The following is a 15,525-nucleotide window of genomic DNA, read 5'->3' on the forward strand; positions in this document are numbered from 1 at the left end:
GCTTACACCCATATTGCCGCCGGTGAGAACGTCGTCGCCAGCGGTGATTGAAGCCTTAGACATACTAGGGTTTTGTGTGAATATACTCCGGTAAGGTGGGTGAATGGAGCAGGAGCTTTTAGAGGTGTGGAATGAAATAAGCAGGAGTAGTGAAGGAGGATTGTATAAAAAAAGATGGGGAGTAGTTCAACATTGGGATTGTGAATGTGTACAATATAATACAAATCATCTTCTGCCTCTCGAAAAATACATGATTGTTGTGAAAAGGCTGCTGATGTGTGATTGAAAAGGTGAGATATAGCAAAATTACTTAAATACCCTCCCAAAGACACATGTGAATAAATGACATGGCAACTTCTTATTGGTGAATATTAGTTCTCGTGGTTCTCTTAACTGGGGTGGTTTTCATTTTAGCAGCCCCCTTATATCTATACTACTTTAATAAGAATATATGAAGGACAAGATGGTAATTCAACAAGGTGTTGAAAAAACACTTAATGCACAATGTACAAGTCTAAAGGCACAAGAAAACACAAACAATTTACCCTTTACCGGGATCATCATCAACCGTCCATCTTTTTCACTTTTTCACACGGATCATGATCTGGACCGTCCATTTGACCTCACACGGATCAACAATTCTTTCTCTCTCATTCCTCACACATCTCACAAAAACATCAGATCTTCTCTCTCTCTCTCGGGCGACTCAAGAACATCATCCACCTTTGTCTCTCACATCTCACACTTGATTCCAAATGTTGAGCAAGTAAAGGGTGTAGCAACATCCGTTCCCATCAGTACCATCTACCATCGGATTTGTGACTGTAGGGTTTGATAAGTGGATATTCGGTGGTGGAAGCTTTGAAGATCGACAGTGACAAAGGCGGTTAGGGTTCCGGCCGCGAAACCGACTTTCTGGGGTTTAATCATTGATGTTCATCATTCGGTAACAACATTGGTTCATGCATATTTTATAAAATTTTATTAAACTTTCAAACCCTAATTTTGTTCTATTTACTCTGCCCAGATTTGCTCTTTGCTTTGGAGTTATTTTAGCATTCACCAATTTTTCTACTTTGGCGTGTGTTATTGTAGATTTTCTAGCATGCATGGTAGGTAATTTGTATTGTTTTGCAAAAGATATGTAATTTGTTTAGAATTTTGAGATAAGAGTTTAGAATTGGAAACCGTTAAGATGGATGGGTATCGAGATCGCCCTAGAGGGCTCGAGTGGATTACTAGCCTGCTTTCAACAGGGTATTATTTCTCTCTATGAATATACATTTTTTTGGTTGCCATTTTTGTGGTTGAATCTCACGAATTGGGAGGTTCTGAACTGGCTTAAAGTCAATTTAGTAAGAAGTTGATTATTTTTCTATGCTATTGATTTGGTATGGTAAGGTAAGGATGAATTAGAAACTTAGGTCAAGATATATGCTTTTGTTTTTCTTACGACTGGTTGGAGCATCTTTGGAGATTCTTGTTTTGTTACAGTGAGAGAATCTTCGTTTAGTAAAACAATTACAGATGTCTCGATATTTAAGAGTGTTATATGGATTGTGTGTTCATGTTTCAGATTTCTTTTTTACTGTTTTGCAGGGTTCTTATGACCGTGGGGGATATTGTCAGATATCTTGCCCCTGGCATACATCTTTCCTGCTTGGTCCATATGTATGTTTAGTCACCAACAGAAGTAAGTAAAAGGGAAGGAACTAATTTCATATCAAGCAAAGGTTAGATTTGTTATCTCTAAAGGTGCGGTGGACCTTTATATGTCATTTACACTTTGATTGATTCATACCCTCAACCTATTTGTTGACACTGATTATTGGTTTAAGGAAACGCGCCTACGCGCAAGCAAAGCCTTGCACTTTTGTTAACATAATGCGACGCAAAAGAAAACGTGTTTTAAAAAAATCCCACTAAGGCACACGCCTTTTGTACAGGGAGGTTTTTTTTTTTTTTTGTATCAAAGTGTTATATATTTAGCTAAAAGGTTGTACATGTAAGTAATCTATACATTAAATCAATGTATAAACCATATATGGCTATATTTTGGGTAGGGATGCTAAAAACCTATCGGACATATAAAATATATAAGTGCAATCACTGGTTACCTATGATATCCAATATTAATCTCAATTATGTATTTTTTTCTTACTTGGTCATCAGTTTGTCAATCAGACAAGAGGATTTGGATCACCATGTTCAAGCTTCTTGTCACAACATTCCTTGCACACACCATATCATTATCATATGAGGTCTGCAAGTGGTAATTTTCATCACCGCAGCCTCATTGTTCAAGCTAAACCGGTAAGTTTGCTGTTGAGCTATTTCATCTATATTCCAATAATAATAATAATTTGCTTTTCTATATTGTTGTAACACGTCGAGAGTTTTAATATTCTTTTTACTTTGTGCCCAGGGTTTCTATTCGATCCTAGAGGTGTCAAAGACTGCCAGCAAATCAGAAATTAAGAGTGGTTAGTCAAATTTACAAAAGGTTTAACTCGTGTTAATATATCTTCATCATTTGTTGTCATTTCATGATATATTTTGTATTGCTTTTCGAAGTTATTAAAACGTGATCCGAAACTAACCAAAATTCATTAACACATGTTCGTACACATCAAAAAACACATCGAAATAAACTGAAACTGTCCGAAATTCTCAAATGACACACCGAAACAATTCGAAAGTCTATCGAATCAGTCCGAACCAGGATCTACATAATGAAAATGTTAAACGATCAAAATAGAAGATGTCTGAATATTTGATATTTTATGTAATTTTTAGATAAAGGAGGATGTTGAGACTCAAGGTGAATTCGTTAATACGAGAGGCCAACAATGCGATTTATCCGGAAACAGAAGATGTGGTGGCTTTTGTGAACTGGATGCTTTCTTGTAAGTTTATCATATGAGCTAAAGCAAGAAATTTTGACCCGTTGATGAATAAATGGATCCATTCTGGTTATGTTTTTCCGCAGCCGCTTAACGGTGCGTTTACGGCTGCAAACGCAGCAGCAAACGGCTGCGTTTTTACACCCGTTGTTTGGGATAGATTTTTGAACTCAGCCAGAGAACCTTTTTTATTATATTTTTTACTGTTCGAACACATAAAACTCAGATCCGAACACTTGTAACTCAGATCAACACAATGTGTTAACTTATAATTTCACTTAATTTCATTCTATTTTGTTTCCTCATTCCATAAAACACTGGGGCCTTGCAAGATACACGGACCTTTTTTTACTTTGAGTTCAAATTTCTTTTATTCTACCCATCCTTAAATATTTTGTCATGCTCCATCTCTATTATTATATCAATAATTATTTGTAGTAAATTGGATAATTAATAACGTTCATGATATTCATGGTGAAATAGGGGTTAGAGGAATCAAGGAACCAATGTCCAAAAAATATAAGTTTTCACCTTTACCCTAAAAAGGTACACTCATTTTCGTGATATCACAACTTTTGACATTTTAAGTCAAAACATTACAACAGATAAGAGAGGGTCACATTTAAAAAAATAATAATCCAAATTTTTATAATTTTTTTTTTACATTTTAAGTCATGTATGTTTAAGAAGATTATAAGTTTGGATAATAATCTGATTTTTTATTAAAATTATTTTTTTACATGTATGTCAGAATGTACTGTTTGACTTTTGTTCTTTTTGTTTTTACATCTACAATGTACAGCTGAAAGACAGCTTGCTTACATCTACAAGCAACATTTTACTGTTGTCTGAAAGACACCTTGCTTGCTGCAGTCTCTATAAGTACTTCACATGTATCAACACTCCACAAATACTGTGCTGAAAGACAGCATGCTTGCTTCAGTCTCTATAAATACTTCACATGTATCAACACTCTACAAACACTCTACAAACACTCAACTACACTTTGCAAGACGAATTAAACTTTCAAATTGTAAGTTTATCTCAGTTGAACTAAATCCTACTTTCAAAACATCAACCTAACAACTTCTATTTTCTTCGATTTCAGAATATATCGACTCTTTGCATCTGGATCTTGCGTTGTTTCTCGGCTCTCACATCAAGGTTTTAAATTTTTTGTCGGCTTTTCACATCTCCCTCTTGCATTGTTGTAAGTTCTTTCAAATTTCTTGGTTTTTTCGTAACTTTTAACTGTGGCTTTTAACTTTAGAATGTTGAAATAACTGGGGTTTTTGGATCTGTATTGTTTAACTACTTCTTTGTTTTTTTTTGTTAAAAAGTCTAGCTAATAGTTATGTAGGAAGTTCATGCTTATACATTGACACGACATGCAGATGTTTTTTTTTAACTGCCAAATGTTTTTTTTTTTTTATTAACTGCCTCTTTGTTTGTAGCATTAATTTATTTGTATTAATTTGTTCTGCAAGAATTTTATATGAGTTCGCATACAAACAATATAGACGAATTTAGTCATATGTTAAAATACGAAATTGAATATTCACGGGGGTCAACCTAACCCGCTCATAAACTTAAACCCGAGCAACCTGGACCAGCTCTTTACCAACTCCTACAACTCGCAAGTGTTGACCAATAAAGTTGTTTTAGGCGTCGACCAACAGCTTCGCTATGGGGGTGAGACGTATGTTAAGCGATGAATATGCTTCGCCGATTCCAGATTTTAAGCTGCAGTTTGGTTTTTCAATGGCTGGGATGGGTGGGCTTAAGGTTATAACTGGAACTGATGGTCAGATCCGGATGAAAGTCGTCTAATTCTCTGCTGAAAATCTAAAATCTAATTCTGGGATGGGTGGGCTTAAGGTTATTTGGATTGTGTTTCATTAATGAAAATCAAAATCTAATTCTCTGCTGCTGATATATAAGAATTGTAATGAGTTCTTTAATTCTATGTTTACAAGTTGTATATTGCTTCAGTTATAAGTTTTCAAACCGGAAGAAAGTCGTCTGAAATGTATTAAAATGCATAAAATCCTCCTAAATCCCATATTAAAAAAAGTTAAATTAGTTTTGTGATAATATTGTTCTTGCAGTTATATTAGTTATTTATAAATTCAACAAAAATTAAAAAAAAAAGTTGAGTTTCGACTCACGCTAATAAACCAAACAATCGTTAAACGCCATAGAAAGTTACATCAAGAGCTACATTGATAGAGAGATTTACATGTCAAATAAAGTCAAACCTATCGCTGTTGTTTTTGGTCAACTACTCAATTTACAGTCACAATAATGCATCTTACTTTTTCATCCTTTTATCATCACACGTAAAAAAAGTTGTTTTTTCTTCTCCATTTTATGTTACATGCTTCCGATTTTTCACCATCCTTTTAATAGTTCTTTCTTATATGTGGTGGTGTGCCATATCAACTTCAACTTCGGTTTAAACTGTTAGCTATTTTTGAACCAAACCGACATGAAAACTCATCATTTTAGATTACAAAAGTAATAATGCAGTGTGGCTTAGTTTAAACTCTTAGCTTCTTAAGAAAAACAAGTTAGGCGGATTGATTTGATTAGTTTTGAGCTTATGGTTGTGCTTTTGTTGGCTTGGCGCAGTTCAGTTTGTTTACATCCTTTTAAAAATCTTTAAATCCCCATGACCGGTTTTGAAGTATCTTAACCAAAAATTTAGATTTTAGTTACGACCCAACTGAACTGAACCTTCTCATGCACACCATTAGAATTATTAACAAGTGTTGTGTTTTCCGTTGCATCGCGAATTTGGTTTTGGTTATGGCTCAAAATCGAACCTCCCCGTACATAGCCTTAAACTCACCAACCTAATTGATTAAAAACACAAAGATACGTTTTTTTATATTTTATACGTGACTAAAAAGATTTAAACTGTAAAATATTTTTATATGTTTTTTATTATATTATTTTTTTAGTTTCAATATAACAAGATATAAATAATTATGGGTGCATTCTCAAAGTGTTGAATATATTTTTAACTAATGTAGTTAGTAAAAAAAGAAATATATTATATTGTCTGATTTATATAAAAAACAAGTCAAAGGAATTATAACAACGAACTGTATACACATCATGAGTAAGCTTTTCAGTTTTTTAATTAAATACATAATTACGATGGTATAGCTACACTTCTTCGAATCACATGTAGGCTTTTCTGTTTTTCAAAATAGGTTTTATAAAAAAAATAGATTATTTTTAAGATTCTTAAAAAAATAAGGATACTCTAAATTCAAGTCTAAAAAGTAGTTTCTAACCATATAAGTCTAAAAAGTAAGTAGTCAAATAAATTGGATACTCTAAATTCAAGTATTATCTATTTGTCTTTTTTTATTTTTCAGTTTACAAATCACTCCAAACACATATCAATTGAGAGGTATGGGTGGTGGTTATCCAATTCCCGTTGAACCACTAGGATCAACAAACCATGGACGATCATCCCATCGCCATTTAAACCTTCCTGATTCAAACCCTCTAACTTCAAACCCACCTTTGGTGTCAACTCCACCTCCGGTTTCAACCCCACCTTCGGTTTCAAACCCACCTCCAGTGGCAAACCCTGAACATGATGATCCATTTGGTTGGACGGATGAAGAGTTGAATTGGGCGTATGACTATACCTTCGCTCAACTACAATTTGGTGGACTACAAATTGAGGGGTGCCATCGTCCGGTGCCAAACACTCCTATACTGCCTATGCATCCTCCACCTTCAAACCCCCCTTATGTGGAAAACTACAGTCAAACACAAGAACTACCGACCTGGGCTGAAGGGTACGAAACTGACCGTGGGGCGGTTTACGAACCACCATTGGATGAAGAAATGGTTTGGGAACCTTAGAACAACTTTTATGATGATTGTAGTTTTTTTTTTCTCGAATTAGTTTGAATATTAATTATGTAACTTTTAATTATGTATCAGTTTATATTTAAATTTGTTGTTGTTGTTTAATTTTAATCATGTTTTAGTTTAAATTTAATTTTTGGAGTTTTTATTTTTTTAGTTAACTAACATTGAACACTTAATAGGATATGTCTGATCATTTTTCCGTTGAAGAATTTTCATCATTGAGAAATGATAGAGCATGGTATAATATAATCTTTGTTAAGGTGGAGTTTATTTGGCATGACGTCGATGGAAAGAGATTAGTGGTTATATTTCTTGATCAACACGTAAGAACATTATTTTAATTTACTTTGTGTTATACGAGTAAGCGTTTTTCCACCACTAAATTTCTTTTCATTTTAGAGACAAAAAATTGTTGCGTTCGTCCCACAACATTTGATACAAAAATATAATGACGCGTGGTTGATGGGTGGTTTTTTTTCCTTGAATCATATCCAAATTGAGAATCTCAACTATCATGAGTACCCAAAGTACCAGAATTACGTGTCAGTTTGGTCCGAGAAAAAAATTGTCATCAACGAATATACAAAGCTTTCATCACTTATGCTTACGATTCCAAGGGGTGCTTCTTTATATCCATTGGTCCCTTCCATTATAGAATTGAAGCATGACAGGAGACCTCAAATGGATATTGTTGGTACATATTAATTCTCTATCTATAATTTTTATTAAATATATAAAACTTTATATATGGTCTATACGATTTGACTGATTTGGTTTTAGATGTGGTTGGGAGAATAATAGAAGGCAAACGTGATTGATGTTGTTTTGAACTTTCTCTTCAAGATAAGACGTACGTTATTATTTATTATTAACATATTACAAACATAATATTTACCTTATATGTAAGAAAATATTATTATTAGAAGAACTTTAACCCAAAATCGTAATATACAGTGGTCACACAATACAATTGTTTTTGTCTGCCCTGAAGCCTTCCGATGTTATACGTTTCATTCGAGCCGTGCAACAAAGGTCTATCATATATGTATCACGTCTCAAGTTGGTTCATCTACCAGATAGTATGTTATGCTTTACACATGAACATTCTAATAATTAGTTAGATTTAATGGCTCATGTAGTTTAATAAAAGTTATATTTTATTTGTTATTTCAGTTAATATTTTGAAGTCTATGGAGTTGAGTACGATTACGTACGAACCGGATATGGTCGAGGCACGGGATATGTAAATTATGGATCGTTATCCAAGTTTGTGTTTAAGTTAGAAACATTTGGTGTTGTTATTTGTTTAGTTGTTGAATATTAATGTCTCCTCTTGGTGTTTCGTGTTTTGCTTTTTGTTTCCCTCGTATTGATGTAATTGTAGAAGTATACTTTACTTTGTTATTACAAGTATGTTATATTACTTGATTTACATGTAATGGTTACACCTATTTTTCACCAAAGTATAATCTTCTTAGATTGGACAACTAAATAATCATTATCTGTCTTAAACGAAGGGATAACCATGGCTGACCTTCCTATTCATACAATCGTGTTTGAGATATTAACGAGGCTGCCAGCAAAGGATGTAGGTCGTTCTAAGAGTGTATGTAAGCAATGGTATGCGTTATTGTCAACACAAGATTTCGTAAGGATACATTGTTCTCGCTCATTAGTTTCATCTAACCAGAGAGTTCTACTAATTGACGACCTAACGTGCTCTGTTCGTCCGATCATCTCTAAATCCAATGACTATGGGCCAAGCTCCATAGTTACATTTCCATTCCATCACCAAAATAATGATGTCTCAATACTTTCACATTTGAATGGATTGTTGTGTGTTTGCTTGAATCATACATACGAGCTGCTTCTTTGGAATCCAACAACAACTGCTTTCAAGCGTTTGTCAACTCCTGATTCTCATGGATTCTATATAAATAACCTTGATGCCGTTGGTTTGTACGTTGACGCTGACGATGATTACAAGGTCTTGCATATAAAGCGTAGGAGTGGTGTACTTGGTGTCTATGTTTATTCTAGGGAAGTAGACTCTTGGAGAAATATTCCTTTCATAACAAGACAAGAATACCTAAGCCCTCATTTCAATTGGTCAGCTGGCACATTTTGTGGTGGTACTCTATATTTCACTGTTTGCGAATGTTGGCTTGGAGGTACGAAAAGGGTGATTTGTTTTGATGTTAATTCGGAGCAGTTCAAGGAGATAAGCTTTCCACCCGTTCCTTCTATAGGAATGGTTCAAGGTGTTTTAGTTAATGTAAAAAATGAGCTTCACATGTTTGCTAGCACTGGCATGTTTGAGATGACAATTGACCTATGGACACTACAAGGGGATTACTGGATTAAGGTCTTATCATGTCCTCCGATCCCCCCGATATCATTGTCATTGTGGTGCGATATAACACATTATGTGACAAATGGTAATTGGTTTGTGATGACTAAATTAGGGAAGTTGTTTACAATTGAAATGGATATGAAGCCCTTCGAATGTTTTTATCCCGTTTCTTGGTTTCGAGGTTTTAAGGGTGCGGTGTTTGTGCAGACCATTGTTTCACCAAGTATTTAGATTGGCTTTCACTTAATGTTATCATTATGTATGTCAATGTTTTAAGGATTTGTGTTTTTTTTTTCTCTAAGTCATGATATTCGGTTTAAGTCATGTATTTTAATGTTATCATTATGTATTTCAATGTTATCATTCGGTTTGTTTTTCTCTAAGTTATGTGTTGGAATGTTGTTATGATTTGAGAATTTCATCATCTATGATAACTCTCTTTTATTTAATTTGCAAGGTATTTGTCATTTTATCAATTTACAATGACTAATGGACTCTCAAACCCTCGAAATCATGCTTCTAGCTCGAGTGCATCTACTAAAGCTGAAAAACGAAAAGAGTATCAAAAAAGATACTATGCTGCACGCAAAGAAAATAACAAAGTATCTAAATTTGGGAGTGGTGATGCCCCCCAAAGTGCTTCATCAATATCTTTAATGAATAATAGGTCAACAGAAAGGACACCGTTAAGAAGTTTACAAACTAATATTACTCGATTTCCACAAACAATAAATGAGAACGCCTCAAGTGTTTCTACTACAAAATGCAAGGAGTACAATAAAGGATGTGCTAATACACCAAACGATAATGGAATGCGTATTTCAAATGGCAGTCAAGTCAACCAAACCCCGATAGATGATGTTACGCCGACAACCACATTCCCATCTGTAATTGACGTAGTCAGGCATAGAACATCACGAGGTTTCTATTTATTTAACAATGATTTCTTTTTCGAACTTGACATCTTTTACAACCTTCATTACTTAATACACCAATTTTTTTAGGTATTCAAATTCATCCGCGTACTTTATTACCCCAATTTGCTGAAGTAGTTGATCAACCTTCCCTCCAACATGGGAGCGTAGAAGATGATCCTTATAATTTTGTTTACAATGGTGTACCTTGAGAGCATCGTGTTTTAAAGGAACGAGGCGCATGTCCTAATTGTGGAGCAAAACGATTTCAATTTGAATTTGATACCTTTTGTTGTATGAGTGGGAAAACCGTGTTAGCAAACTTAGAAATTCCAGAGGAATTGTACCGACTTTTCACGTCTCAAGATGAAATTGGAGATATGTTTAGGCAAAACATCCGTGCTTATAACGCCAATTTTTCTTTTGCCTCAATGGGTGTGACATTGGATGATACATTGAACATGAACAATATGAGAGACGGCGTATATACTTTTCGTGCACATAAAGGAATATATCACAGAATCGACCAATTAGTTCCGAGGGATGGGACCCCTAGGTACTTGCAGTTGTATTTTTACGATCCTGATACTGAGTTAGATCACAGACTCCGATGGCCAAATCTTGATCGGCGTATTACTCAGATTTTAACACGCGTTCTTTCTACAAACCCATATGTCGATACATTTAGAAGACTTGTGGAACTAGGACCTCTGGACAACTATAGAGTCACTTTGAATACTTCGGTTGAACTTGACCAAAGACCAACGACATCGGAGGTATATATAATATTATATTAATTGAAATTATTTAATAGTATTGCTTATTTTACTTACTTATAGTTCACAATTATATAGGTTGCTGGTATTTGGGTTGAAGGTAATGACAATATCACTTCGTATAAACGAAGTATTGTAGTGTACGGTAGGTCTGAATATAGACAAACTATTCAGCCGTACTTCAGTTGTTACGATCCATTGTCGTATCCTCTATTTTTTCCTAATGGTGAGTCGGGTTGGCATGCTAACATACCACGTCAAGGAGTATCAATCAATGAGGTTCGCAACAATGACAACATCGAAGGAGAAATGGAAGGTACCAACAATTTGTTATCCTTTTTAAGTGAAGATCATAAAAATAGCGTAATGCGTTTTATTTTTATTAACTGTTTGTTTTTAATACATCTTCATCGTTCAGAGGCTAACACACGAAGTGGTAGAACAACCGTGGCTATGCGAGAGTACTACTGTTACAAGTTCCAGATTCGATCTACTGATAATGTGCTTTTGTTCGGTGGTAGGCTGCTACAGCAGTTTGTGGTTGATGTTTACATCAAAATTGAGACGTCACGCTTAGAATTTTGTGAGAGAAACCATGATAAGATTCGGGCCGAATTTTACCAAGGTATTGTGGATTGCGTCAATACTGGCGAGGTTCATGCAAACAGAGTCGGGAAAAGAATTGTGTTGCCTGCATCTTTCATCGGGGGGCCTCGCGACATGCGACGTCGGTTTCTAGATGCGATAACGTTAGTTCAAGACGACGGCAAGCCTAATGTATTCCTTACAATGACATGTAATCCTAAGTGGCCTGAGATATGTGATAACTTACATGTTGGTCAAACTGCTACAGATCGTCCAGACCTTGTTTCAAGAGTGTTCCGGGCTAAATTAGAAGATCTTAAGGATCAACTCTTCAAGAAACATGTCCTCGGGGAAGTTAAGGCATACGTCTATGTCATTGTATTTCAAAAGCGGGGTTTGCCGCACGCACATTTTCTCCTAATCATGTACCCGCAACACAAGATCAATAACGCGGACCATTATGATAAGGTTGTGTGTGCTGAAATTCCTAACAAACTAACACATCCCAGATTGCATGAGATGGTTGTCAAGCACATGATTCACGGTCCTTGCGGCAATTTACGATCAAGCAGTCCTTGTATGCAGGGTGATCCTAAAATTTGTCGTTTTCGCTATCCTAGACAATTTAACGAACAGACGACACAAGGAGAAGATTCGTATCCGTTGTATCGAAGGAGAGACACCGGGATAGAAGTGGACCTACGAGGACAAACACTTGATAATAGATGGGTGGTCCCATATAACCCAAGGCTTTTGATGATGTTTAACTGCCACATGAATGTTGAAGTTTGCTCAAGTATAAAATCTGTGAAATATCTTTTCAAATATGTTTATAAAGGACATGACAAACAGGTTATTCAAGTTGATCAAAGTGAGCCAGGGGGGTTGTTATTAATGAGACAAAAAGATTTCAAGATGCACGCTACATATCGCCCCCAGAGGCTATGTGGCGCATTTTTTCCTTCTCTCTTTCTCAAATCTTTCCTGCTGTTCTAGCCTTACAACTTCATCTCCCAAATAATCAGATGGTTAGATTTAGAGATGATGACTTGATGCCTAATATTGTTGATAGCGAAAGGGATAAGAGAACCATGCTAACAGCATTTTTTGATCAGAATATAGAAACGATGAAATAGCAAGGGTACATTTGTATAAAGATTTTCCAAAACACTTTACTTGGAATGGAAGCACACGCCGTTGGAGTCGTCGTTTCGGTAAAAAACAAAGAGGTCGTATCGTTTCCGCTAATCCAGCCGAAGGAGAAAGGTACTACTTACGCCTACTTTTGTCAAATGTCAGAGGGCCTGCTTCTTTTGAACATCTTTGCACAGTTAATGGTCAACGGTGTGCGACATTTCGGAAAGCAGCTCTTGAGTTAGGCTTAATAGAAGACGATGAATATCTGTCACAATGTCTCGAAGAAGCCTCTACGTTTCAGTTTCCCAATGCTCTTAGAAGGTTATTTGCGACCATAATGATTTTTTGCCAACCTGGAGATATTCGAAAGTTATGGAATGACCACTTTGATTCACTATCTGAAGATCATCGGTTACATTGTCAAAGTATAGAACGAGTTCAAAATATGGTTCTTACCGAAATAAGTGTCTTGGTACAATCCATGGGTAAACATTTCAATGAATTCAACCTTCCTAAGATAACAGACGATGTTAACTTACAAGATGCAGGTTATCGTGAGTTACAAGAAGAGTATGGGATTGTTTTGGAACCTGAACACTTGAGTGCCAAACATTCACTTAATCCGGACCAAAAAAACGTGTTTGATGAGATCATGATGCATGTTGATAATGATCTTCCAGGCGTGTTCTTTATTGATGGTCCAGGTGGAACTGGAAAAACATTTTTGTACATTGCCTTGCTTGCTGAAATTCGGTCACGTGGTCTTATTGCTCTCGCAACAGCTTCATCAGGTGCAGCGGCTAATAATATGCCAGGAGGTAGAACGGCTCACTCAAGATTCAAGATTCCTCTTAATCTTGAAAATAATTCAATGTGCAATATTAAAAAAACAGAGTGGGGCCGCTAAACTGATTCGCTCTGCCAAAATAATCATATGGGATGAAGCGTCGATGGCTAAACGACAAGCGATAGAGGCAGTCGATCGTACATCCCAAGACATTATAGGTGTTAGTCTCCTATTTGGTGGAAAGATAATGGTTATGGGAGGTGACTTCAGACAGGTGTTGCCGGTTATTAAACGTGGCACTCGAGCACAGATTGTAGACTCCAGCGTATGAATGTCACCTCTTTGGTCTTTGACGAAGAAGATGCGGTTAACCATAAATATGAGAGCGCTGAAAGATCCATGGTTTTCTAAATTTCTTTTAAGAGTCGGCGATGGAACTGAAGAACCAATCGAAGGAAACTATATCCGCATACCCGATGACATGACAATTCAGTGCAACAACAGAGAAAACGCTATAAAAGAATTGATCCATGCCATCTTTCCATCAATTGAAGATAATGTATATTCTTCAGATTATATAATCTCTAGAGCAATATTGTCCACTAAAAATGATAGTGTTGACGAGATTAATAATCAAATGATTGAAATTTTTCAAGGGGAGGAAAAAGTTTATTACAGTTTTGATGAAGCTGAAGACGATCAGCGCAACTTCTATCCGGTCGAGTTCTTAAATACGCTAAATGTTAGTGGTTTGCCGCCTCATAAGCTTCGTTTAAAAATTGGATGCCCAATAATATTGTTACGTAATATCGATCCATCACATGGCCTGTGTAATGGCACGCGGTTGATATGTAAGGGTTTCATGCGAAATGTTATTGATGCGGAAATTGCAGTCGGTCAACATGCCGGAAAAAGAGTTTTTTTTTGCCAAGAATCCCTCTAACCCTTTCTGAAGTTGACATGTTCCCATTCAAGCTGAAAAGAAAACAATTTCCAATTCGACTTAGCTTTTCCATGACGATTAATAAAGCTCAAGGTCAAACAATTCCGAACGTTGGTATTTATCTACCTGATTCTGTATTTTCACATGGACAACTTTATGTCGCGTTATCAAGAGGGATTTCAAGACAAAGTACGAAGGTGTTGGTACATCTCAACAAAGAATTCAAACAACGCGGAGTTAACACATCAAATGTTGTCTACCAGGAAGTGTTGCATGATTAATTAATCGCATCCGTATCAAAACGAAGGTAAGTTAGTAGATTTTGTGCCTTATTTGCTTCCAGAAATTACTTTTTAATTACTATTTTAAAGCACCTGTAAGCGTGTAACATTTTTTTATGTGTCGAAATCTGGTACAGGAGAGGAGAAGATACAAGAAAGTCATAAGCGAACGGATGTATTGGTAAAACAGGAAGAGATACAAGAGACTCCCCGCATTTTGTTTTTATTGTTTTGTCCGGCTACTTGACTGTTTTGAACTCTTCTTGTTTTTAATTACATCTACTTCCTTGTTTTGTACTATTCTTGTAGAAGATCACGAATAAGAAAACTAACTTAAGTACTATACGATATATCACGAGACGACGGATAAACTAACGGTAAACGAGTATCCTATTGTAAATCGCCACTCCCGCCGCATCGCGCGGGTAAGTGACTAGTATATATATATATATATATATATATATATATATATATATATAGGGGGAAGGATGTATAGAAAACCCAATTTAATTTAGAAAACCCGGGAAACTCAAAGCTCCCTATGTTTTTTTTTCTTGAAAAAATTTACACATGTTATATACATGTTTTTAAGGGTTTTGGGCAAAAAAAATCAAAAAAGCGCCGAGTAGATATTTAAAAAAAAAAATAAACAAGTTTTGGTGTAACACATGTTACAATTATCTGACATATTTGTAACATGTATATAACATGTGTAAACACACACACACACACACACACACATATATATATATATATATATATATATATATATATATAAATATCTAATCGGCGCTTTTTTGATTTTTTTTGCCCAAAACCCTTAAAAACATGTATATAACATGTGTATATATATGACGGGTCCAAACCAAATAAACTATAACCATAAACATTATATATTGAATTGAATTAGATATGGTATTGAATTTCCAGGAGAAATGATATTACTCTCAAC

At 35.4% G+C, this 15,525-nt stretch overlaps 1 long non-coding RNA gene across 1 annotated transcript; it reads left to right on the plus strand.

Annotated features, from left to right (window-relative positions):
- The first annotated feature begins 3,914 nt into the window (after nt 1-3,914).
- Nucleotides 3,915-14,817, plus strand: LOC110890564. Its single transcript, XR_002564596.2, has 3 exons — nt 3,915-3,936; nt 4,012-4,113; nt 14,711-14,817. It is a non-coding gene; the product is annotated as an uncharacterized LOC110890564 (long non-coding RNA).
- The last annotated feature ends 708 nt before the right edge of the window (nt 14,818-15,525 follow it).

The sequence above is a fragment of the Helianthus annuus genome, chromosome 11 (assembly GCF_002127325.2).
Source record: "Helianthus annuus cultivar XRQ/B chromosome 11, HanXRQr2.0-SUNRISE, whole genome shotgun sequence".
NCBI classification, from domain to species: Eukaryota; Viridiplantae; Streptophyta; class Magnoliopsida; order Asterales; family Asteraceae; genus Helianthus; species Helianthus annuus.